Raw genomic sequence first — 25740 nt, 5'->3', positions numbered from 1 at the left:
ACTAACGTACAACAGGCTTAATCGAATCAGAAGATAAATGAAAAGGCCCGAAGGCAATGATATAGTTTTACCATCCGTAGGAGGGGAAAATAAAAAAATTGGAGGGGTTAAAAAGCTACATAGCGACCCACAGCCGGGGAAGCGGGCCCGGGGAGACTCCCCTGATCTCCTCTGACACGTAGCGGAGAGGATGGGCGAAATGAGTTATGGGTATTGGGATGGGAATGGGAACAGCGAGTTTTTTGCTCTGATCCTTCATATATCTCGAAACCATTACTGGCTTGCCTGGCCAAGACAGGGAGGGCGTCAAGGTTGCCCAATGGTGCGGCTTTGCTCACAGGATGCCCGACCACCCACAAACGCAACGGGCTTCGACCGCCGGAGAAAGGAAAACCTAAACCGGGGTCAGCTACATCGGGCCCCTCCTCGACTTTCAGGGTTTCTTTTGGACCTGCCACTGCAGCTACTAACCGTCGAGAGCTTTTCGCGGTTTTTCAGACAACAGATGTGTGGTGTGTCCCGGCCAGTAGAGGCTTAGGTCGTCAGCCTATCGGCCCTCCAGCCCTCGGCACTATGACCAAACACCTCCGGGGCTACCCACCTATGCTTCCAACCAAGCAACCAACCATGCACTTATTTTCTACCCCAGCTTGCTCCATGCACGCCTATTGACGAGGTTGTGTTCAATGCTGGGCTGACCGGCCACAAATCAAGAACGTTGCTTAAGTGAGATGACCCGGGCCTACTCCGGCGGTACTCCACAACATCGACGGTTTTTGCACTGGTCGTACTACGCCCCCCTACCTCGGCGTCGTGCAATGACCCCAATGTCCCCGCGGATAGCGGTGAGGCTGCCTCCCTGAGGAGGACATCACTTCCGAGGAACCCGGCTGCTGTAAGCCCCCGCGCTGACCTGGCCTCTCCGTAGCCAGAAAGCGGCGCGTCGGTCGCCAGACATGCACGCCCCCGCATGCGGAGGCGAGTAGCATGTATTTGAAAACCTTTTGAACTTTGACACATACCTTCAGTGCCGGATTTCGTTTGTCCAGCCTGAGTGTGTCCCCAGGCCTGCCTCCGCTCATGCATCGGACCTCACGAGCGCGACTGGCCCTCACAGCCGCCTGGGAGTCGCTGTCACTCCTATGGGGTTTCGCATCCCCAGAGGATGGGGGCCAACCCATCCCCACCGCTGGCGTTGTACCGGAACAAACCTTAGTAGCCGAAACTACACCGGTCCGTATCCGGTAACGGGGTGGGGTGGGGGGGGGGAGCCACGAACAGGCCGCACAGTCGATTCCCCCCCCCCACCCCCCAATGGTTCACAACAGGCAGAAGCTGTGGGTTCTATTTTTAGCGACCGGGCTTGGCAAGAACAAGCTTTGGGTGCTTTTCTTGTGATTAATTTCTCGATTGCTACTTAAACCTCTACCGCATTCGGAAGTTGTTTGCTGACCAACGTTCAAAGAGCTTTCATGTAATCCGAATCTCCACTGTTGTTCAGGGCTCATGACAGCCCGGCAGCCTTGCCACCTCGCTTAGAAAGTGAAGTCCCGCGAAATCAACAGCCAGTCGAAACCAAGCTGAAAGCGGCCAGGAATGAACGCATAAAGATGGTCAGATCTGGGACGTCATTCTCGACTCTGATTAGTAGCGTTTTTGCAATATGTGCAGCAAGTAGACGACATTTTTTGAAATGACGTCGAGTGTCAGAACACGGCAATTACATATTGGCGTACTGAGGGATACGACGTGAAAAATATCACAGAAGCACTAGCTCCGCTGTAACGCATTACATGCAATATAAAGGGCAGCTAGTATTCCTCTGTAAGCATTAGTGTGGCTCACCAAGGGAAGGTAAAATAATGTGTCGTTGTCCGACCGCAATGTAATGCCTAGTCTACTAGTGTGAATAATAAGGGAGTAATTACTCAATAGATCCACCCAAGCACACCCATACGGCTACAGAGGAGAGCTCAACTCAACAGCTATCTCCGAAACTGTGTAGTAAATGAAAAATTCGTCCTGGTACGGGCTTCGAACCCGAGACCACCGCTTCACTGGAGCAGTGGCTCAACCTACTGAGATAGCTGGGAAGCCAAGTTAGGATAAGGCAAGAGTGAATTGATCAATTACTCGAAGTGAGAACAGCATTGATCAAGTGTTTTTACAAATGGAAGCTGCACAACTTTCCTTTGTAGCCGTATGTCTGCGCTTGGGTGTATGCCATTGTGTAATAATTCCTAGTGTTAGTTTTTGTATTATGCGGATAAGATGAGGTAAGGGGGCTGTGATCGATTAATCGAAGGTTTTTTCTAAGTTATATATAGCTATCTATCGTCAGACGCCAGTTTCTGCTCTGCGCTGGTTCATACTTAGCCGACAATTCAGGTGCTCATCAAAGAACACAGCGGAATGCTGCAAAAGATCGTTCACACGTCATCTGGCATTCAGGCATCCTTCTCATTTGTGTCCTCAAGCGCACGTGCAGCCCGATGGAACCACTGATTAAACATTGTTCCTTTCAAACCACATAAATAATGGTTTAAATTTTCTTTTTTCCCGCTAACTACTAAAATTTGGAGTCGATTGGACGAGTCACTTCGCGCATTGCCAATTGAAGAGTTCATTGTTCAGTGGCCTAACAATTTGACCTGTTGATCTGTTTTTGATACTTCTATGTTGCCTATTTCTATGATACCATACCCATGTTATTTGTTTTTACTAATGTATGTACCCGCTCCTGCTGTGTCTCCCCTCCGAGACAGCAGTATTTGTAAATAATAATAAAAAAGGTGCAAGTGCATCTATCTCCACCTTCAAAGATAGTGGTACCAATGGTATTTTTGGGATAAGGAGCGCAGAGCCCTCCTTTACTGCACCTCTTTCTTCCTTTCTTCTTTCACTCCCTTTTTTATTCCTTCCCTTACGGCGCGGTTCAGGTGTCCACCGATATGTGAGACATAGTGCGCCATTTCCTTTCCCCAAAAAAACTTTTTTACAATTATTTTTGCGTAAATAGTTTGTATATATTACTTCTCCTCCTATCCTAACTTCCCGTCCCCTCACCTTTTTCATTTAGTTTCTCCATTCTGCCTGCTATCCTTTATTTCCGCTGCCCCAGCTCAGGTGCTTCAGCATCGATGGCAGATGCCGGGGCTAGCAAAAATCTTTTACTTCCTGTTTATTATTACTTTAATAAAACCACTTACACTACTAGAATTTTCTAAGCAGTAGTTTCGCATCGCCGCGCTGCTGTTCCTAAAAGGCATGCTCACAGGGCCGTTCTCCAGGTTACTCGTCCGCTATTATTAACAGTAGAGGTACAAACTCAGCAGCTTTGCATCGACTCCATATGCTCATGGTGTCTAATAAAATCGCCCCCCGATGTCTATGGGCCAAATGGGACCCTAATTTTGAACTTCGGAGCTTTCGCTCAGGCTCCTGATTCTAAATGGTCATCCATTCGTTCTCACTAAACCTGAAGAAGCTTTCACGTGGTCGACCAAACAAAAAAAAAACTAATTTACTCCGCAGGCCAGTTGTTATCAACTAAACTGCAGATCATGGTGCCAGGTCTAATATATGCCTCTTTCGTACCCAACAAAATTGAGTTTCAAGCTGGCACTATTACCTGCCCCTACTCTTTCCCCTGTCTCTCTTTCTCATGCACAATATCTACTTTTCAACTTGCGGCTGCAGTTTTTTGTGTAGATTCTGCTTCAGGTGGCAGCTTTCGATGTGATCAGCCCTTTCTCTCGCTAGCAAGAAAATTCAGCATTGCAAAGGGCCCTTTGAAGTGGAATGGGCAAAAAGAAATAAAGCTAACTAGCTAGCGGTAAGAAAAAAGAGGACTAACAATGCTGCTCATTGGCGTAGCACAGATCAATAAAAGAGTTTGGGGCGCCGGTGCAGGATAATTTGGTGAATACTAATGAAAAGAATGAAGACGCAATCACACGAAAGTCGTCTATATTACAACCAGCCTTTGTATTGCTCCTCTACGCAGCTTCGCATGCTACTTTCTTCATGAGAGATACAGTGTAATTGGACGGCAGCTCTCTATGGAACAGAACAGTAAATGAGCTGTATTGTTATTAGGAAAGTGGGGACCACAGAGCAGTAAAAACAACAGGTTTCGCTTACATTCATAATTAACGTCAGAGAATGAAACATTAGAACAGAGAAAATGAAAGGTGGAGAAAAATGTGGTCTTGTCTATTGCAAAAGAACATGAATCATTCCATTTCCTAGAGTGTAGATGTGCAGATGACCTGCAACGCCAAGAAGTTAACATTTGCCAGTGCCATTTTTGGCGGTAGCAATTTCGTGACGTGCAACTGGCACTCCTTTCAGTAGAGTGCGCCTCATGGCAGAAAGCTGTTCGATTTTATGCTCTCGTCTCCGGCTGTTTGACTGGGAGCTGAAATCAATGGTGCACTACCACAACCAGACATTTTCTTGCTACTATAGCGTCTCTTCACGTGCATCGTGGGCTATCCATGACAGCGGACAGTCATCGCTACTCTCAGTTATGACAGAAGCCAATGCTTAGTGCACTTTCTCGCTGCGTTGGTCTTTGGTTTCTGTTAGCGGGTGCCTCATATTTCTGTTTTGCGATAATTTGATTTTTTCTTGTGTTCATTAATTATCCTAGACAACCAGACAACCTATATATTTTTTTTTTGCGATGTACTAACCACCAAGAAAATAAGTGGTGTGGTAAGCGGATGGTGAACGATGCTATAATGTATTCTTTGTGACGCGGGCTGCCCAGCTGTTCCAGTTTTCAACGTGCCTGGGCCTGCAACAATGAGCCAGTGGCTTTCAGCTTAGGTTGAATTTTTATAATTTTTATTTGAAAGCAGACATTTTGCTGCTCCCAACAGGGAAAATTTTACTCCACCATGTTCATGACTAATCATGTAAGATATCATATATTTGATCACATAAAGCAATGTACACACCAATTGTTGAAATTTTTATGTATATAAAGAAGCTTTGGATATTAGGAGCATGTCGCTCTAAGTACCAAAAATCCAAGATTTCTAAACAAGCAACATGATATTTCTGTTTACTTATTCAAATGCTTATAACTTTTGACCTTTTATTTAACAAGTACTCCTGGCGAAAATGAAAAAAAAAATGTTGGCAGAAAGAGTATTTCCTAAGTTAGGGATAGTAACTGCAAGTGCGAAAAGGAGCTAAAATGGAAATCATTGGATAGCCTACATCCAATGATTTGCTATTTGTGCAGTACGATTTGCTTTTATTTTGCATTCCTGAATAGGCTTGTTCTTCAGAAGTCGAGTTATTTTATTATGTTCACTGATTTTTAGTTTAAACAGTCAGATATACGTCGGTGCTGTCTATGCAGTTGGACTGTATAGGAAGGCTACCATTATGTATGTTATAGAGCTCCACTGAAAAACAATTATTAGATAAAATAACTAATAAACTTTTTAGGTTTCGGTTTTAAGACAGAAGATTACGTTTCTAAATCGAAGTTCGACAACGCCAATGGCGAGACCAGTTCTTATTTCTTTGAATCGGAATTTTGTCCGAAATATCGAGTGCCAAATCTAGGCCTTTTTAAGTTCGCTCATTTGGCTGTCCTGCTCTTCTTAGTAACAAAAATTGGCTTCCCTGTGCAGGTATCTTTGTAGAAATGAGGCTTTTTTACATCGTAAAGTATGCCAAGTGGGTTGGCATTTGATGCCTTAAAAACGCGAGCGGAGCCAAATTATAAAGGTACAGTGCGCGAAGGCCACGTCAACTAGCCTAAAAAGCGCATTTTTGACGATCGATATTTCTAATCACAATGCAGATTCAGAAAAATTCAAAAACATTGCTGGCCTTCAATTTTCACACCCCTTAATTTCGCGGTTTAGTATTCAGCGCTAAAACGACCAATAAAAAAGCAAATTAAATTTTATTCCGTAATCATCGTTTACTAGAACTCTATCACATTACAATGTGCGCATAATATATAATCCAACAGTACAGACCGCACACATGCTTCTCTCACTCTTGTTTCTTTAAATCAGTAGGCAATAAAAGGATCATCCGCTGTTGCTTCTCTTGTGCGTGCTTTTAAGCGCATATTTAAGGCCAACAAATTGAAGACCTTGTTTTTTTTTATGAATCAGCGCCAACAGGAAATGGTTGACCACAAATCACATGAGCTACTGGCAATGCAAATAAACTTTATGTGCGGTCCCATCTGTTGTTTCGCACTGGGATCGGTATAAGTTTAAATCAATCGCTGCATCAAGTACACTCAAAGCTGATCGCTCTGCGCCAATGTTCTGTAGCTTATAACAAACCAGTGCAATGGCTACTGGAAAATTAGGCGCGCTGTCTCCAGAAATGACATTTATTAATGCAGGCGTGCTAAGTTTAGTTTACTTGTGGTAGAGAGAAAGCAGAGAGACAAGAGTATTGAGCGCACAAAAGGAATTGAACAAGAGAGGTGAGAGAGCCTCAGTCCTGGAGCCAACGTTTCGGGAAGAGGACTTGTCTTTGTCAAGTACGCCTGTCGAAATGTTGGCAAGCTAACTGGGGGGGGGGGGGGGGGGGGGATTTTCAAACCATTGCAGAGCCCTAACAGTTACTCGATTAAAAAAACGCAGCACTTCCACTGGCATCACTACAGCCTATAATATAGATTACGGTACATTATAAAAGACTGCGCAGCATATTGAAAAGAAATCCGCCACTGCACTTTTACGCGAGAGGAGATATGTAGAAAGTGCAAGCAGAGAGAGAGAAAGAGAGAGTGGGAGTCGACGGTTGGTCTAGGGGCTTGGGATGTTTTAGAGAGAGCGTATAAATGCGAAACCTGACGGTAATTTCTTCGCAGAACGCAAAGCTATACGGCTGAACTAAGGCTGTTATGGCTTTCCATGATTCTTGTGCTAGACCGGTAAGCCTAGCTGCCCAATTTTTTTTTTGGAGAAAATTCCTTAAGTTGCAACCATCCTTATATTTTGGGAGCAAAAGAAAATACATGTTCCGTATGTCTAAAAACGCAAAGTTTTAGCATATGGAGAGGAAAGTTTGTCAAATGCGTATTCATTATGTGGCATCTGCTCGAGATCAATCAAGCCTCGTATAGTAAGCAGTACCATATGTATGGCCCTGAGGGCAGTTGTGTTTTAGGGAAGCACAAAACCTCAATGGGTATGGGAATATAGTTTTTCCGGAATTTCTTCAGGAAGACAGCATAACTGCTTCTTCTATTCCATGAATGTATGGCAGGGAGCAGTGGAGCAAAACAAAAAAAGAAACAAGAACTCAACGCAAGTTGTGCAGTGAAGGCCATATTTTCGCCCTGGTCAAACAGCATAGTGGCATTACCTTGTGGGCTTCCAGCGCATGACCTATCGTCATCCTTCAGGAAACATGACAGCTGCGTACGACGCCTATTTCTTTGGTCTTTTATGTCCCTGAAATGAAAATATTTCCCTGTAGATGGGACGTCACAACAGGAAGCTGTCACGCAAGGCATCTGTTGTAACTGAAGTACACCGGGTAGTGAATGACTCAGCATTATGAAATACGAATGCGTAGTTCTGAACGCAGAACCACGGCTGCAGAGGTGTTAAGACAATGCAATACTTTCATGAGCAATTTTCTCTGTGATATTTAGTGTTGTTTGCAGAGAAACTTGAACACTAATCAGTACTCTCTTATGTTCTGCACCGTCACTGCTAGGTGTGTCGAAAAACTGGAGAGTATTTTGACCCGCATATGGAGATATGACAAATGCAAGATTAAAAAAGATGTGAAAGAAGTCTATATCTTCCAACAAAACAACATGTGAACGGGATCTTTCTGGACATTCTAAAGTATAAATAAGGAATGAAAGTTTTCATGAGATAGTCATATATTACTTAGAGTGTGTTTAAGAGAGTAAGTATATCCTCATGCAGAACCATTGCGAGAGAGATTCCAGGCTAGACGCGACCACGCTAAGTTCTTTTTCGAGATCTAAAATTTCCAGCTAAAACGGTTTGTACATTGAGCTGCAGTCGGAATGTGGCTTTCGCAATTTTCCGCAAAGCATCGGACACAAAACCCTGCCTGTGGCCAGCCATATGAGAGCAGGGCATTGGCGGCATCTTTTATGGAGGCAAAACGCTAAGGCGCCCGTGTGCTGGGTGATGTCAGTGCACGTTAAAGATCCCCAGGTGGTCGAAATTTTTCTGAAGCCTTCCATTACGGCACCTCTTTCTTCCTTTCCTCTTTCACTCCCTCCTCTATTGCTTCCTTTACGGTGCGGTTCAGGTGTCCAACGATATATGAGACAGATACTGCTCTATTTCCTTTCACCAAAAACCAATATTAATAATAATAATAATAATAATAATAATAATAATAATAATAATAATAATAATAATAATAATAATAAAAATAATAATAATAATAATAATAATAATAATAATAATAATAATAATAATAATAATAATAATAATAATTATTATTATTATTATTATTATTATTATTATTATTATTATTATTATTATTATTATTATTATTATTATTATTATTATTATTATTATGGCATTTGTGATGGCCTCCGTTGCCGCTGCTACAAGCGCAATGTTTTTGTCTCCCGGTCGTAAAATTCAGGCGCTTCATTTTCTTCGTTCTACAAAGGCTTCCCAATTTTGTACATCGCATGCAGGGTACACCTGAATAAATATCTTTCCAAGTTGAGAAATCGTGATTAAATGTCCTTCTAATGGGACGTCGCGCCTTGTTTTTTTCGGCTGGTATTTTTTGGTGGTCGCCACGTCAACGTTACTGCTGTAGTTTCCCGGAAGTTCACTTTGACATTTAAAATATGTCTTCTGACTGCTTTGGAATTTCATAAATCCCAAATAGTACAACTGGGCAAAACCTATAAAAGGAAAATAGAATCACCTTATAGTCTAATGTTCTATACATGTTCCACGATGTCGCTATCAGATGTCAAATGACTGATATTCAATCAGCACTCATTCCAGATTAAGAGCGGCACTGGAAAATAATAATACGTTTTTGGAGAGCTGCTTTCAACGAGGAATAAAAGTGACATTCCGAACAAAAAGCTAACAAAAGCGACATGCTGTTTCACTGTCCCGTTGTTGCAGTACCGAGTCAACTGGGTATCTTTTTCGCTAACACAACACGCCGCCAGAACTCACTTGAGGCATCCTCCATAATACTGCGTTACACGTTTCCTCCATAGCGCGGAGCCTTGAAAAAATATTCTTCAAGATAAAAAAAATTAGGCTGCCGCCGTTTTGATTACGTTGCCATGTATAAAGCAGGACGATGTCATCGTAGATATATTTTTCTTTTGCTCGGGAGGGGAGGTGTTCTCCATATTCTAAATAACATCCCTTGTTCTTTGATTTTGTTCCTGTATATTTTCGGCCCCTTTTCGTACTTTCATCTGAAAGACCATACGTTGCGGAAGGTTGTCACGCAGTAAAATGCGACTAGAGCTTCCATAGCACTGGCATTTCAACTTGAGAAAAGTAGTAACGAAAAGTTGCGGTATTTTTTAAAGCATTAGCTCACCCTAATAACGAATCCTGCAAGTAATAATATTTGGGATATAGGTTATATTTATTTCAGGAGCTCTATTAGGCCGATTTGCTGTTTAGGAGGGCCCGCATGCCAATTTCTTTATCGTCTCACGTAGCTGGAAGCAAAAAATAATACAAATGACGACAATACATCGGTAGATATAAAATTGGGATCACCCGTTTGTTGTGTACATTTATTTCAAGGGTTCAATTATCTGCCATCTGACACCACTCGCTCACGTTCAGTAACTATGGATCCCGGCCGTTGATTCAACGACTTCCATTTCTAGTTCTTTGTTTCGTTTTTTTTTTGACGGGGGGGGGGGGGGGGGGGTATGTGATTCCTTGCATTACTCGACGTTTTTCAACACTCAAAAACTTCCAAAGGGGCACCCGGTAGTCAGTATCGCACGAAACGTTTTAAAGAAAGGACAGTTCGAGCGCAGTGGATCCTCAGCCAAATTGAGTTCATTCAATGAAAGAAGCTTGATGATTCATGGGAAGACACTATCGATATTATGGAGTAAAAAAATAAAGTTAAGTTAGTCGAGGAAAATGAAGACCTCCTGTATCTGTACGCAATTTTGCAAGAAGAGTCCTGTGCTACGTTCTCTTTATACTAGTTCTCACATTTTCTTGTCCCATAGTTCGCATATGGGGCGAATGGTGTAGCGCGGCCGTCAAGCATCAATAGGCTGGAAATGCAATATCTCTTGCGTGCCCAGAACTGAAATTGCGCAACAGACGTGAACAGGGTTGTTTTTTTTTCAGTGGAATTGACGAAGACTAAGCTTAGCTCTCATTCTTTTAGTAATCAAGGGGATTCAGTTTTCAAAGAAAAGATAAGCACCTGATCGTTAACTACCGCTGTGTGGTTTAAGAATTGTAGTTAGCATGCGTTTCAAACGCCAGCTATTAGGACCATGGTCCGCTTTAAATTTGCTTCTGCAAAGCGCAAGGGCAGATTGGAGGAGCTTCACAGCGGATACTTTTGGTCCGCACGGGGTGCGATATAGATGTCATGCGAATTTAAGCACAATATCTAGAAACTTGCGCACAGGGCCAATAATCTAAACTATACGAAGGATAAGATAAGAAGAAATTTTACTACTTGCTTGAGCAGGAGAAACGACATGCAGTCATAATTACACAAATGAGCTGTAGTTCGGGCCATGTGTCAGAACTCAGCAAGCAAGGTGCCATGTTTCAAGTGTCTCTCAGAGTTTACATGTCATATTTTCATTTATTTTGCTGCAGTATAGATCTTTCTGTTTGTTCAGAGAAGAACAGAGGCTAACACGAACAAAATAGCTACTCGAAATTCACCTTTGAAAAAAGCCTACCGAATATATTGGAAAAATAAATTCTTGAAGAAACTACGCACGGGGCATTAATGAACGCTGCGCAACAAAAAAATACACAATGTGCTACACTGCTCTACCTGCCTGCTGCGTGGTCCCACAATTCTGTCATCAGCACTGTGGTATCGGGCAGCAGTGTGATTGGATTGAAGTTCAAACAAAACGTGGTATAAGACTTCAGAAATTTAGAGTTCAGCAAATGATAGACGTTAATGCATAACAGTTCACTTTGGCGTCCTTTATGCTTAACAATGCCTTTTTGCAGCATGGATACAGACAACTTTGAAGCTCGGTAAGGAGTGTCCTAACACTTCATATCCTGTTAAATTCCTTTCATAGCGGGGCTGCCTTGTTATACTCGAGGACCGCAAAAAAACCAGATATTTTCCTAAGAGCAAGAAGTATATACACGTCACAAATACCTTGCCTGGAGGCAAAGTATTTTTTGTCAATGCTACTTCTCTTTTATTCAAGAGGATTGTAAGCGTCGCAATGGCCTTAGCGGAAGTTTTGTCAGAGCAGCGCTCCACAGTAACACACGATACTGTCATCCATAATTGCTATTTTTGTTCCCGGCAATGTCCACATGTGATCAAAAGCCCTTTGCATTGATCTTCAATTATCTTCCTTCAGTGCCAGCTGTGCCCCCTTCCCGCATCCGAAAAGATTTTTTAGTGTTTTTTTCTCACCTGGTTCTCTGCTTTCACCTAATAAGCTGTCTGTATCTCGGAGTCTAATCTGCTGCTTAAAAATCTAGAGCTTACCCTTTGGGAACTACCAGAAATAAGGGTTATTTACTATGAAAATGGCAACAAAAGTGCTTACTATTAGAAAAATGAAGTGTGTTCAGAGGCATACTTGTACCAGATGTCCAATAATCTTCTTGGTTGACGATTAATATGCCTTATAGCTAAAGCCCATTCTTCTGTATGTTGGCGCATATAGTCTCTTTAATAGTGGAGATATACTAAGTACTAGTTACCATATGCTGACACATTTTACTACCTCAGCAATATCACCGACATTTTTGCCGTTATGTGAAAGAGGGAATCCCAGTTTAGTTTAGTGGTTTCATTACCTTGACCTAAGTAGCGATGAGAACGTTAGCTGGTTACTTTTCGGATTTTACGGGTTATTCCACTCACAAATCTTTTTTGCAGCATTAAACTTTGTTAGGACAGGAGTGGAGAAAAAGCCGTGGCAGGTTAATAAATCTTAAAGTGCTTAAAGTGCGATCTTTTTCTTCGCTACAAGGGAAAGTTTTTTGCTTCTACCCCACAGCGAAGCCGAAAGTTCTATTTTACCGTGGCCATTTTTTACATTCTATAAGGCGGCAAGGGCATTACCTAGTTACGTGAGTGATTGCAATATGCTATTCGCTCCTAAAAAGAACCCGTACAAAAAAAATTATAAAAGCAAGACAATTTTCCTGGTTAGAACAGGTCGAATAATGTATTGGCCGCAACGCCAGAAACCCCAGTTATGGGCTTAAGCAAAAACCACTCGTTAGATTTTATCAAAACAGAAAGCCTAACCTTCACCAATTCGCTAACGGTACGATTTTTCACAAGTGCCACAACCTTAATTAGACACTTAGTTTTCTGCTGTTCTCCGCTGCGAGTCAGTCTCAGCTTTGGTTAGTTGGGTCATTTTCTCTCACCTAAGCAGGTGAAAGGACCTTATCTCAATGGTGTTTCCAAAAACATATGCTCTCATGATGGCATATTGGTGCTTTCACGCCACAATATCATGGGTAAAACTATATTGCGTTTGTAACCAAATTTTTGAAAAAAGCGGACTTGTGTACTTCTACGTAATAGTCACATGCAAAGTCCCGTGGATAGCTTAGGTGCAAAAATATAATAAATCCTTGCGCAAAAGCCGAAAGGTTAGCCTAGAACTTCAGTAATTAAAAAAAAAGAAAAGCAAGTCTTCGACTGTTAAGACTAAAAAAGAAAAAAAGGAGAAAAATGCACGAAATACAGATTAATTTTCACTTTTCACCGCGGGGAGGGAAACGTCACCCGAACCCGTGCCTAAGACCTCTTCTTTAATAAAGTTTACCCCTTCTTCCTTTTCATTACACGAATATAGTGCACGGAGACAGGCCAATGAACGACTGTTCGTGAGCGTAAAACGAAGAATAAGGAGGTGTAAATAAAGAGTCCAAGCAAAGCGTCATAAAGGATAGCTAGCCTCGTGGAACAAGCACCTCGTGAAACTGCAGAAAAAATGCATACGAAACCCGTCCAGCGCGAGAAATCATAAATTTGAAGCTCGCCTCTTGGGACATCAGCTGCTTTAAATTGTCCTGGGGTGTCTGTATTGATTCACTTGGTTGTGCCGCTGCGTCGAAATGGTCTTAAAAATAGCAAAATTGCTGTGGCGAATATCTTATGCTTGATAGCTCCGTAACCGGCAACAATGACAGGTTTCTGCGAAAGTGATACCATGATTGCTTAACAGCGTTTACAAAACTGCCCTTGCAAGCCTCAGTTCACGAGCGACAGTGTTTAAAGATGCTGCGGCGTCGAAGACTGCGGCTAACCGCGAGTGAGAGTAGCTGGACAGGCAAGTTGGGACGCACTCCTCTGCTAAAAAAAAATTGAATTTCCTCTAATCCCAAAAATTGGGTTGATCGAAACCTCAGGACATAGATTAAGAGTGCACAGAGGTGACAGTTTTTTGGGGATGTCAAAATGAAGCAAACGAAAATAAATCGAAAAAATCTGTATTTAGTCTCCCAATGTTGCTGGCTTGCTGAAATACTAGAATTCTTTTCATATACGGTTTCATATCATCATCATCATCGTCGTCATCATCAGCCTGACTACACCCACTGCAGGGCAAAGGCCTCTCCCATGTCTCTCCAATTAACCCTAACGGTTAATGGCGTAGAGGCGTAGAGGCAGAACATCGATGGCGTAGAGGTAGAACATCCGCCTCGCGTGCAAGAGGACCGGGGTTCAAATCCTGGTGCCGCGCAATTCTCCACCGGGTTAAAAAAAAATCCGCGTGTTGATGGAATTGCATAACCAGGCCTGGAGTGCGGCCTTATCTCGGTGACCAGAACCGACAAGGCACTCTCTCACCAGAGCAGGATTTGGCCACCCTGGTGTAGTACTTGGCCACAACCTTCTATGATCAAACCAATTAACGGTTTCATATACGCTTAGCGATTTTACTGAATCGCTTGTCTTGCTGAAGTGTTTACATTGCTTCAATGTGCTAAATGAATAAAAGTGTTAAAAGGCAACTCCGGGATTTTTTACAGCAGGCTGCTGGTCCTTTGTGCCAACTTTCACAGCGGGGCAGTGTTTACTTTTAGAGCAAAATGATTTGGTAATTTCCCCTTTTGTAGCATCAATCAGAGAGATTTATCCGGGCAACCTTACGTGTGTGATATCCCTGGAGGCATGGCCATCAAGATTCGCTTTGTTTTGGATGAAAAAGAAACTTTCGAGCTGGCTTTGGTCATTTCAGACAAATAATGAACCAAGGTCTTACTTATAGGTGCCAGTTTAGCCAATCATGCGCGCATGGTAGGTTTTGTGAGATTATTCTTGGCGTCAGTGGGCGGTGTGTCATGGCGTCATCGTTTTGGCGGAACCTAATTTCGGCTCCTGTTTCCTGGTTTTTGACCTTTTTAAATGGTTACTTTGGGTACTTAGAAAAACAGTTTTTGAAGCGGAGATAGGAGAACCTAAGAAAATTTTTTTATTATAAATTCAAAATGCTCAGAAAATCTACCCCCCCAATTGTTCTTTAACGAAAAAATACGCAACCGCAGAACTGCTGACACTTATTTCCTCGTTTTCTTTTACCATAAATTATTTCAATCGTTCGCAAAGCATGCACAGGAAAAAAAAAAATTCATGGACGGTCAGTGCAATTAATGCGTTGCATGTGGGCTCAGATTTCGTGAGCGGTTTGTGTTGACGAAACTTATTCGCTGACACGATTTCCATTTTCAGCGAATTGTTGCCCTGCCGCGGTTGTTCGAATCTTCCTCCGTTTCGTGCGGTTTGCTCGATGCTCGTCAGATGGCACTGATGGCGCAAATCTCTCTCCATGCCGTGTGACGATGCATGTTGCGTTAGGAAGCGGATGAATGTATGATTATTTAGTTGATTTTTCTGCTTTCTGAGAGGTTCGTCAAAGAAAATTGGCAACTTCCGGGTTTCGTTCGCATAATGATTCTAATGTTTACGCAATAACAGTTCGTATCAGACAGTTTACACGAACAGTGTGGCTACTGCAACTTGTAAAAGGAAAACTCAATTATTTTGGAATATTAAGAAGCATCGGCGAGCCGCATTGCTAGTTTTCAATCTAGCGGCATTATAACCATAATAACTTGTCTGTTGACTCTTGTAGTGTGTCGCTAAAGTTCACCAGCTGATTGCTACGAAAGCATAACGTACCAAGAAAGTGAGCAGAACGCGGCTAGGACTTTGAAGATTATTCTCTGCAGCCTTAAAGTGGCCATGATATGATAGTGAGGATAGGGAAAGCCCACTAGAGATGTGTATTGCATTACTCGTTTCCGCACAACTAAATTCTTTAAGCTAGCTTCAATAACTCCGAAGATTACGGTGTAGGAAATGTTGCCCCCATCTTTCCCTCTATTTACAAAGGCTGACGCCGGGACTGCACCCACCGCGCCCCATTCCATCCAAGTCACTTGGGAACGTGCAATGAGAAGGCACGCTCAGATTATCTACTCTAGGTCAGGGGGGAAGGGCGGCTAAGGTGGTGTGGAGAGGCGTCGCCCTAATAAATTGTGGGTAGCATTTCTTAAAAGCAACCAAAATGTATAGGGCTGATATCAGATTTTTATATTTGACTCGAATGTTAACAACGACCACTTGTACAGATTTACTGCATTAGAATATGACTATCAAAATATTTTCAGGGACACTATACCAGCGCCATCCACGTGCGGAATATTCATAAGTCACTGCTAACATTATATCGAAGATGCTTAAAGCTTAATTATTTTTATTGTTTGCAAAATCCCATGGGAATCCTCACTTGAGTACAAACAAAACTGACCCTTGACTTGTTTACCGAGTGTCAGTTTGTTATATTATCTGACGGAACGAATTTCGAACCCACGTTTATACGCCTATAAATGCATATGCACACATACTGAAAGAACAGCTACGTTGTTTATGCGATCAGTAAACACTGCTACCTTCATCTGCTTGGAGTCAAGATCTACTTGCATTTTATTCCTTTTTATGAAATGATTTTAGACTTGAATCGCCCTGACATCTATTGTAAAAATTATGTACATGCTCGTGGTAGGTGGGTAGTCACAGGAAAGGTAGCTACGAACGTCATTAACTCGTGTTCAAGAAACACTGATAACAATAAATACTCCGCTTGTTCTCCAAAGTGAGATTGAAATTTCTTAACTTTTTTTTCACCAAAATAGCTACATGATTGAAGTTTCTGGCGTCTCCCCTGTAGTAAGTGGTACGGGTGGGCACTAGATATATTTTTGTGCACAACAGGCGACTTATGGACGACAAGTCATTCTGCCTTCCTTCCACCTCTGTCAAAGTTAGTTTTATTGTGAAGTTTCTTATTGTAGCCCGCCTTATGGCACAGGAAAAATCACAGCCTGTTCGAAATACGTGCGGAACCTTTGCGATGTCAGGACTCGCCACTGGACACTAAAATGTGCTTTCTTTTTATTGCCGTCTCGGTTCTACTCTCACTATCGCTACGTGTTTTGCACTTCGGTGGCGTTTGAAGTTCAAAAGTATGTGGAATTCAGGAAGCACTTACGGGCAGCCAGGGAAAGGAACAGCGGACAATTGGCGTGCTACAGGAGCGACAGCTAGCGTCAACAAAGGTACCAAAGACAAGGGGCAGGTTTCTACGTGACCTGGGTGCCATTTCTGTAATGTGTTTCTGTGAACGCCCTCTTCGCCTCGCTGCTCCCTCGGTAACACCGAGATTCCACGAATCGCGACAGTGGTGAGGGTTCGTACTGAATTCAGGCATCCTATGAAGCCAAATGACAGGCTTTTGCTTCTTGCGCTTGTCGGCTACTGCGAGCAGTATTAAAGTTATTCGAACAATAACTAGAAGGTAAAACCTACAGAACACACCAGAACGCGGGCCTATGTTTCCGCTTGAGTTTGTACGGTCTGAAGCCAGTGCCAAACAACGACTGACACGGAACTGAAGACGGCACTGCTGTTTTACAACTACCCACTGCTACCTAGCAAAAATGCTCACTGTTCTGAAAGTACATTGTGAGTCCCCGTCTTACTGCACCAGTTATTTACTGCGTCTGTTTCTTTTTCACTATCTTTGTCAAACAAACATATCTTCCAAAAACTGCGCAAACAAACCAAACAATTGTATCGCAATGTGGATTTGCATTAGTTTGGCGGCAGTTATAAATTAACGCGTGCATTATCTACAGGCAAAACATGCTCGTTTACCGAAAGCGCGAAAATGTAAGTTGCTGCAGGGGACTTCTTTCAACCAAAGTAACGGGCTATTAAGAACGCTTAAGCCCCGTTAGCTGCGGCAGTAGGCATATAGTACGTGCTGCGCAAGAGAATCCTACAGCGTTAGCTAATTAATGGAGTCATGTTTAGGCCACACTGAGGGCTTCTAATCCAATTTTTGCTCTTAGTAGATATCAATACCATCGCTCGCTCTGAGTTTGTCGGGGTTTGTCGGGAAGTGAGACATTTATATCGAAGAATATGTCACTTCGAGATTTTTCCATCTCTCGATTCAAACTCGCGACGTCTGCAACGAAGAGGACTCTGTGATTACTGTCTTAAAGTGAACACTGGGGAAGTTTGGCCTCTGAGATACGTGCTAAAAAAAAGAAACCCGGTCGAGGCACCCTCTCACTTGTGAAAGAGATCGTTGGTGACGACACATATAGATCTTTTTTTTTGCCTTTTACACCGTATAGAAGCTCTTGTTGCAGTTAAAACAGCGTCTGTGTCGTTATAGTGCAGAAATATATCAATACAGGTTAGTTTAATCCGGCCTGAGTGTCTCTTTAGAGCAGCAGTGCTTTACCCGGAACCAATGACTTAGGTCGTTAAAAGCCAGTCATCCAATATTCATTTATGAATCTTCGAAAGAAACGCACGTATTAAAAGACAGGAGAGCTGTTTTTTCACGTATTGTGTTTTACAGGCGAGGTTTCAGAAAAAAAAAAAACTACATGAAACTGGATGAATTGCAGCACTGATGACAATACTGTAGAAAGGCGCGCATGATTACGCTGTCAAAAATATAAAAAAGCAAACAGCGAAAAAGCTACGCATGTTGCCGTTTATAAAGAGGTATTTATATATCACACCAGTGGAGATCTATCTGTACGCGCCATTGTGGTCACGTTCGACATTACCCTTCACCGTCACTGCTGAAAGGCGCAATCTAACATATGCCTCTGAGTTTACATTTTCATGCTCCCATTTCACCTTCACTCGTAATTTAAGTAGAGAGGTGTAGCGCTTAGCTGGCAGTGTTTCTTACAAGTTAAATAACATGGACGAGCCATTTATGTAGCGGGACCCAAGACAAGTGTTAAACATGATCCTTCTTATATCAGTGCCCGTATTAGCATAATGTTCAACGTTTCACTTCGCAATTTGTTTAGTGTAACTAAAGTTTCGCGGTCAGCTCAGCATGGGAATGCTACGCCGAACTGAGACCATGAAGCCCGACCATAAAGCATGTTAATAGTTTGGAAGCGGATAAAGTTTTGCATAACATACCTCAGAAACTTTATGCCCAGAACTTTTTTTGGCCGCTTTTCTCATTTGTAATCTACTGTATGAGGTCAAATTGTATCCGCTGCACCAAACCTTCTTCCCAACGACAACGCGTTTGAAAAAAAATTTCTTGGTAATTTGGCGCACAAGATAAATAAACCCCTCCTCTTTCGTGTCAACCTGCTCTCTTGACTGCTCTAACTCGGGCTTCAAACTTGCTCATTGTTCTGCATGACTAATACACCAGTGACCCCCGATATTGTTTTTGAATTCTTCCCTAACACGATATATACGATGCTGTGAGAGCACGGCCAGATGGCATCTGATTGAACTCGACCTTGTTCTTACGTATATATGCACTCTATTATTGTAATTGCATTCCGTTGCTGCCTGCTTTATCTGCTCAGCCCTGCAACTGCCTCTGACAGGCCGAAGCGCCGCCTGACCTCGTCGTTTCCAGCGATTGTCGGGGGCAAGCTGCTGCCTATTCCAAGAAATAACAAGAAGGCTCGTGGGAGGGGTTCGCGCCAGTCGCTCTGTCGTAACACTTCGTTGTTGTTCTAGAGCCTATGGGCAGCTTTGCTTACCGTACAATGACCCGCGATAACTGGGAATAGGAAAGCTGGAACATATGTTGTTTTCTGCTGGCTGCTACCCCAGGGAATAAATAAACAGACCCCCGGGAGAACACCCGCCTCGACGAAATCTCCCGCAGGCTCTTTTCAGCGGCAGGAAAGACTGTGGGAGGAGACAGTCTGCGACAGGTACATTCGCTTTCGATTGATCACTTTCAGTTTCGCCACACGCTGAGCCCGAAGATGACAGGGTTTCATGTCGCACACCGTGAGGCCCGGGGTCTGAGACCACTGGAAATGATCAGCAGAAAAGATCCGGCTCCGGAATAGTGTCTTGAGGGTGATCGAGGGGGGATACATTGCTTGAGCTTGAAAAGCAAGGTCTTATGTGTAATTTGCTTGTGTCATTGTCTTTTTTTATGCTGACGAGGTATTATACTTTTTGATAAAATGTGCTGAATATATAAGCGTCTAAAATTATTTTACTTACCAGGTTACTTGCATCTGCAGGGATCTATAATAAGATTTTTGAGCTTAGAATTGTGGGAGAGAGGCTGCAGCTCTTTCCTTTCTCATGGCTATGTTTAGGACGTATCCTTATACAAGATGCACAGGATTGCCCTTTGTTTGGTACTGACGCAAAGAAAAAAAAAGCGTATCCGACAAATCAGGGATAGAATTTTCTTTATGGGTGCTTTAAAGTTAGCCATCATAAAATTCAAGTTATGGAATACTCATTATTTTCTTCTCTCAAATGATCGCATGCTGCTCGCGTTAATGGACGCTTACAAGGAGGCGGATATCTTCAGTGGTGAGTTGTGAGGCCATCTTTCCCGTCGTGAAAATCAACTGCGTCTCAGTACGTCACCTGACGTTGAGAAATAACACATCGTGAGCAGAACGCTGTGCAACGCGACTGATATTTTATCGCCGTTTTTAGGGTTACATTGAAATGACCCGCGCAAAAATGTGCCTCTTTATTGGCTTTTTGTTGCAATTAGCGCAAATTTTGCAGCAAACCTTCTTTGCATAAAAAGACAGCCCATTATCCGTACTAGCTCGTACAGTATTGGGATACTAGTGTCCCTGAGTAGTTTTTTAACCAAGTCATGGAGACATACCCGTCATGTCTGAAAGAAGGAGAGCTTTTTACAGTGCTATCAAACAGACACTGTCCTGGGCTCAAACCATGTGCTCGTATCCTGAAAAAACTCAAATTTGCTATTTAGAGAGCAACTGGTTATTCTAGTACGTCAATCGCTATTTTTCCCGTGGAATAGCTTGAGATATTATGAATTACTACAGAGTAATAATTCCGTTCAAGTCACTAACCCACGCGGACAGAAGTAAATCGTGAGAAACTCAAAGCCAGCAACGCGTTGGCAAAAATAGCTAGAAACGATATGCACGACAATATGTATGTGTGTCTTTGGTTGTCCTGAGTGTTCGTTTTTGCCTTGTAACAAGTGTACGTTTTCCTCGACAAGCCAAGTTGTCGGGCGAGTTGGTGACGGTATTCTACGACTACAGCGCACTGCTGTGCCCCTGCGTGTTCCATTCTACAATGTCTCGTCCGTAATGCTGTAATGATCGAATAAACATGTTTGTCACTCTCGAAGACAACGTAAACAAATGGTGGTACATAAGTTTCATTTCATCCCTCAGAATACGCCAGCCTTATCATGCGTAGACAGTGTTTCAACCATCGCTGAAAGTTCAAGTTATTCATAAGGTGTTTATTTAATGATTAGTGTTTTGGTTCGGTATCCGCGAGGTTCCTTCAAAGTGTGGTCACTTATTTCTGACAATCTTTATCTTTTTTTCTTTTCTCGGCAAGTAATTAATTGTACTTTTTGCTCATGGTCTACATAATACGCGTGGGCCAGTGACGCCAGTGAAAATATCATACAGCTTCACCATGTGTCTTGTAAGTCTAAGTATCGCACTTGCTGAACTGCATTCCACCGTTTTATTACATGGTGTGTTTTCTACTGTCCCGTGAGTGCTTAAGATTTGAACAACTCAGTAAGCCACGCGCCCTGGAAAACTAATAACCACACTCGATCGGAGAATATATAAGCGCAGGTTACGTTCTCCGCCACGAATAAAACATTTGGCTGCACATCCATGGTCCACGGTCACCCCTGTGTGACAACGGGGCGAGCTTGCGTTGCAGTTTAGACATGCAGGGTCCTTACCATTCTACATGAATTCTGGACCGGAACGGTAGCCTCACAACGTGCTGTCTAAACTGCAGGTGACCTTTCTCGCACGAGACGTAAGGGAGCTCGTTTGGCTGAAATCCTAATCAAAACTGATTTTTAACTATTCCATGCAATAGTTCCTCTTTTCCGAGCCCCTCGTTGCTCAAATACCTCTGATGCGATCTTGTTGTCTCTCCTTACAGTTGCTGGAACTGCTCAATGCTCAAGGTTAATCTGCTTTCAGGGCTTTAGGTGTCTTGTCACAGAAAATATAACACCTATGCATAAACACATTCGCATCAGCATCGATAAACGACGCCCACAAAAGAACATTCTAAAGAAAAGAAATCCCCTGCTTACTGACCTGTCACTAGGTATAGATTACGAACGGTACCACTTCTGCGTCGCAGGGGGTTCTGTGTCTCGCTTAACTAGAGAAGAGCCGAGGGCAGGGGTAAATTTCAGCGAGAAGATAATACTTTAGTGAGTGATCTTTTTTGGGGTCTGATAAAAACTAGGATTTGTTTGGCTTCATGTGCGACAGCACTATTTCGATGGATAAACCCCGACCAAGATGTTATAATGTTTCTAGTTTTGTGCCAAGTGAAATAAATAAAAAACGTAAAATCAAATAAATATCCGGGACTAGGATCGGGGCCCTCAGCGGCGCGAACAATCAGCTTTGCTGCCCACTGCGCGACGCCTGTGCGCTACCGCCGCAGCCAAACACGCCTCGTGTTAAAGTGCAGCAAACTCTTGCGCTGTGCATTGCATACCGCGTTCTTGATTAACGCGTTGAAGTTGACAACATTGCTGCAGAACCGCCCGAGTTTTTTGGGCGACGACTCTCTCCTGACCATGTAGAGGACCGAAGAATCTCAGCCAAGAGGACACGCCATCTTAAAGCACAGCAGATATCAAAGCAAAGTGGTTATTTTGTGTGTACGCCCTTCTTCAGTTAAGATCATGGTACATAGCTTCTATTTCACCTTTCGTTATTTTTTCTGTGCACGAAATTTGTGGTCTCGAACGAATTAAATATGAGAAGAGAACCTGCAGCACTGGATGGAATGGTAAAGCTTTGTTTTACACTACGCCATTTAAAATGCATTGAAGTTTTCTGCGCTAAATTTTATGTAGAGATACTTATTAAGGAAACGAGGGGAACTTGTGGGTATGGACAGATATAGAGTGTCGTTCGAAATGCGGTGATTTCACGACGCTGTATAACTTCAGCACTAAATACCGCGCTTGGAGGTCACTGGCTAGAGTTTGCCTAATCTGTGAGCACAAATAAACCTGCTTGTTCATTCATCGTAGAGCTCTTAGTATTATGAATTGTGCAACTCCTGAAGCCCAACGGAAGTAATTGGCTACAGTAAATTTTTTTTTGCCCCGCCGCGGTGGCTCAGTGGTTAGGGCGCTCGACTACTGATCCGGAGTTCCCGGGTTCGAACCCGACCGCGGCGGCTGCGTTTTTATGGAGGAAAAACGCTAAGGCGCCCGTGTGCTCTGCGAGGTCAGTGCACGTTAAAGATCCCCAGGTGGTCTAAATTATGCCGGAGTCCTCCACTACGGCACCTAGTCTTCCTTTCTTCTTTCACTCCCTCTTTTATCCCTTCCCTTACGGCGCGGTTCAGGTGTCCAAAGATATATGAGACAGATACTGCGCCATTTCCTTTCCCCAAAAAAACCAATTATTATTATTATTATTATAAATATTAAAATTTTGCCGTATCGTACAATGGTATTGCAGAAAGTTTATTATATATTTACATTTTACTTCCCATGTCCGGTTTCTTTGTCTCATCTCCTGTTCGGACTTCTATGTTTGCTTCCCCCGCATTCACCAAGTTTCAATTTCCATCCAACCGCACAGGTGCATATACTCATTGGTCAAAATGCCACTGCTCTGAGCCTCTCCTTATCCTGTGCATGGGTACACCTGTGCACCTATGGAGACATCGGACGTACTAAAATCGGTCATATATTCTGACAGTTAAGACACCTATGAAGGCACAATGGCTTCTTGTGTGAGAAGGTGTTTCAGGTACCCGAATCGTCTGCCCTGGGTCCCTTCCCCTAGGCTTCTACATGATAGCCTAGAAGCATACCCGTGCCGTAATATGATCTCCTTGAAGAGAAAAAGAATGTAAAGTTACTTATTGCGGAAAAAGTAGTTCGGTAATCCAGACTTGTTTATTTGTTAGTATTTCACAGGCCCCCCAATCACACTGGATGAAGGGGCATTACAAATAAGAACGTACAGGACTATGTGAAGTACACTAAAAAGCAAAAAAAAAATATTCGCTATAGGAGGCCTCTACAATCTCCTGCAAAAAAAGAAGAAAATAAATAAAAGCAACAGAATTAGGGCTCCTCACAACAACAGGCAGCATAAACTGCGCGATCTGACACATTGTTGACAAAATATAACAGCAACAGGAGTGTGACACAAAACAAAATTTTACACAATACTAAGGGATAAATCCACACTGATTGTTTCTTGAAGCACTTTGGAACCAGACAAAGAATTTAAGGACCCAGGAAGACCATTCCGAACGTTTATTGCTCAAGGTAGCACACATACATTGAATGCGTTTTTTCACATAGGCGGAGGAAGTCGCAAGGAATATTTAAACACCATTAAATATGCTGATCAGTTTTCAAACGCAAAAGTGAAGTACGGGTGGAAACAGATCCACGAAATAATCGTAGAAGTGCATCCAAACGACGAATTTTGAGCCGCTTCAGATTACTGTCGCATTTAAGTTTGGATAAGCTTGTGGGACGGCAATAGCTTCTGGCATTATACCGTTCGGCTTTGTTTTGGAATGATTCAAGCATCCTCATAAGGTACTGTGGAATCAAACTCCGGATGAAGAAATGTGAAATATGTTTGCTTGAGAACGAAGCATGGGGAGCTGCATGGAACCTAACGACATCGATGCTGTGTGAAAACTGCAGAAATATGAGAAGATAATGAAAGCTTACGTTAAGCAATTGCCGGAAGTTGGGCAAGTTGGTATACGTTGAATGTGCTATGTATAAATTTCATCCATTCAGCAAAAAGTCTCAGTGACGAGTTAGCTGGTCTGCGTCGGCCTGTCCGTCCTTCGTGTTCCCTTTGAAAAAATTTTCATACTGAAGTATGAAAGGTTAGGCGCTAACTCAATGCCTAGATACTTATAGATATTCGTTTATACGCTATAGCGTTATTTATAAAGCAGAAGTTTGAATTTGCCAGCAAACTGCTAAAAGGCAAACGTTTACATAGAGTAAGATTTAGGGTCATTTGCCATCACTTGCACCATTCAACAAAGGGGCTGATGTGATTTTAGGGGGTCAGACGGCGAGCTTCTGATGTAATCTTGCTCTTAGAAAAGTAGCGGTGTATTTCGTGCCATGCCTAGACTACTCCACTGCAGGAATGTATGGGTACCGACCCGCGTTCCTATGTCATGCCAACAAAGTTTGCGCTTGAAATTTTCAGAGCCTAGTCAAAATGGTACCTCTATCTCGAGCGCTGAGTGAAATCTGGAGCAGCTGCGAACAGCAGCAGTGTAGACATAGAGAGCACGGTTAATAATAATAATTGGTTTTTGGGGGAAAGGAAATGGCGCAGTATCTGTCTCATATATCGGCGGACACCTGAACCGCGCCGTTAGGGAAGAGATAAAGGAGGGAGTGAAACAACAAAGGAAGAAAAAGATGCCGTAGTGGAGGGGTCCGGAATAATTTCGACCACCTGGGGATCTTTAACGTGCACTGACATCGCACACCACATGGGCGCCTTAGCGTTTTGCCTCCAATAAAAATGCAGCCGCCGCGGTCGGGTTCGTACCCGAGAGCTCCGGATCAGTAGCCGAGCGCCCTAACCACTGAGCCACCGCGGCGGATCAGAACACGGTTGATAATAATTGGTTTTGGGGGGAAAGGAAATGGCGCAGTATCTGTCTCATATATCGTTGGACACCTGAACCGCGCCGTAAGGGAAGGGATAAAGGAGGGAGTGAAAGAAGAAAGGAAGAATGAGGTCCCGTAGTGGAGGGCTCCGGGATAATTTCGACCACCTGGGGATCTTTAACGTGCACTGACATCGCACAGCACACGGGCGCCTTAGCGTTTTTCCTCCATAAAAACGCAGCCGCCGCGGTCGGGTTCGAACCCGGGAACTCCGGATCAGTAGTCGAGCGCCCTAACCACTGAGCCACCGCGGCGGATCAGAACACGGTTGCAAAGAGCGTATCCTGTGCGGACAGCCT

Source organism: Amblyomma americanum, chromosome 6, assembly GCF_052857255.1.
Source record: "Amblyomma americanum isolate KBUSLIRL-KWMA chromosome 6, ASM5285725v1, whole genome shotgun sequence".
Taxonomy (NCBI): Eukaryota; Metazoa; Arthropoda; class Arachnida; order Ixodida; family Ixodidae; genus Amblyomma; species Amblyomma americanum.
This window is presented reverse-complemented; position numbering follows the sequence as displayed.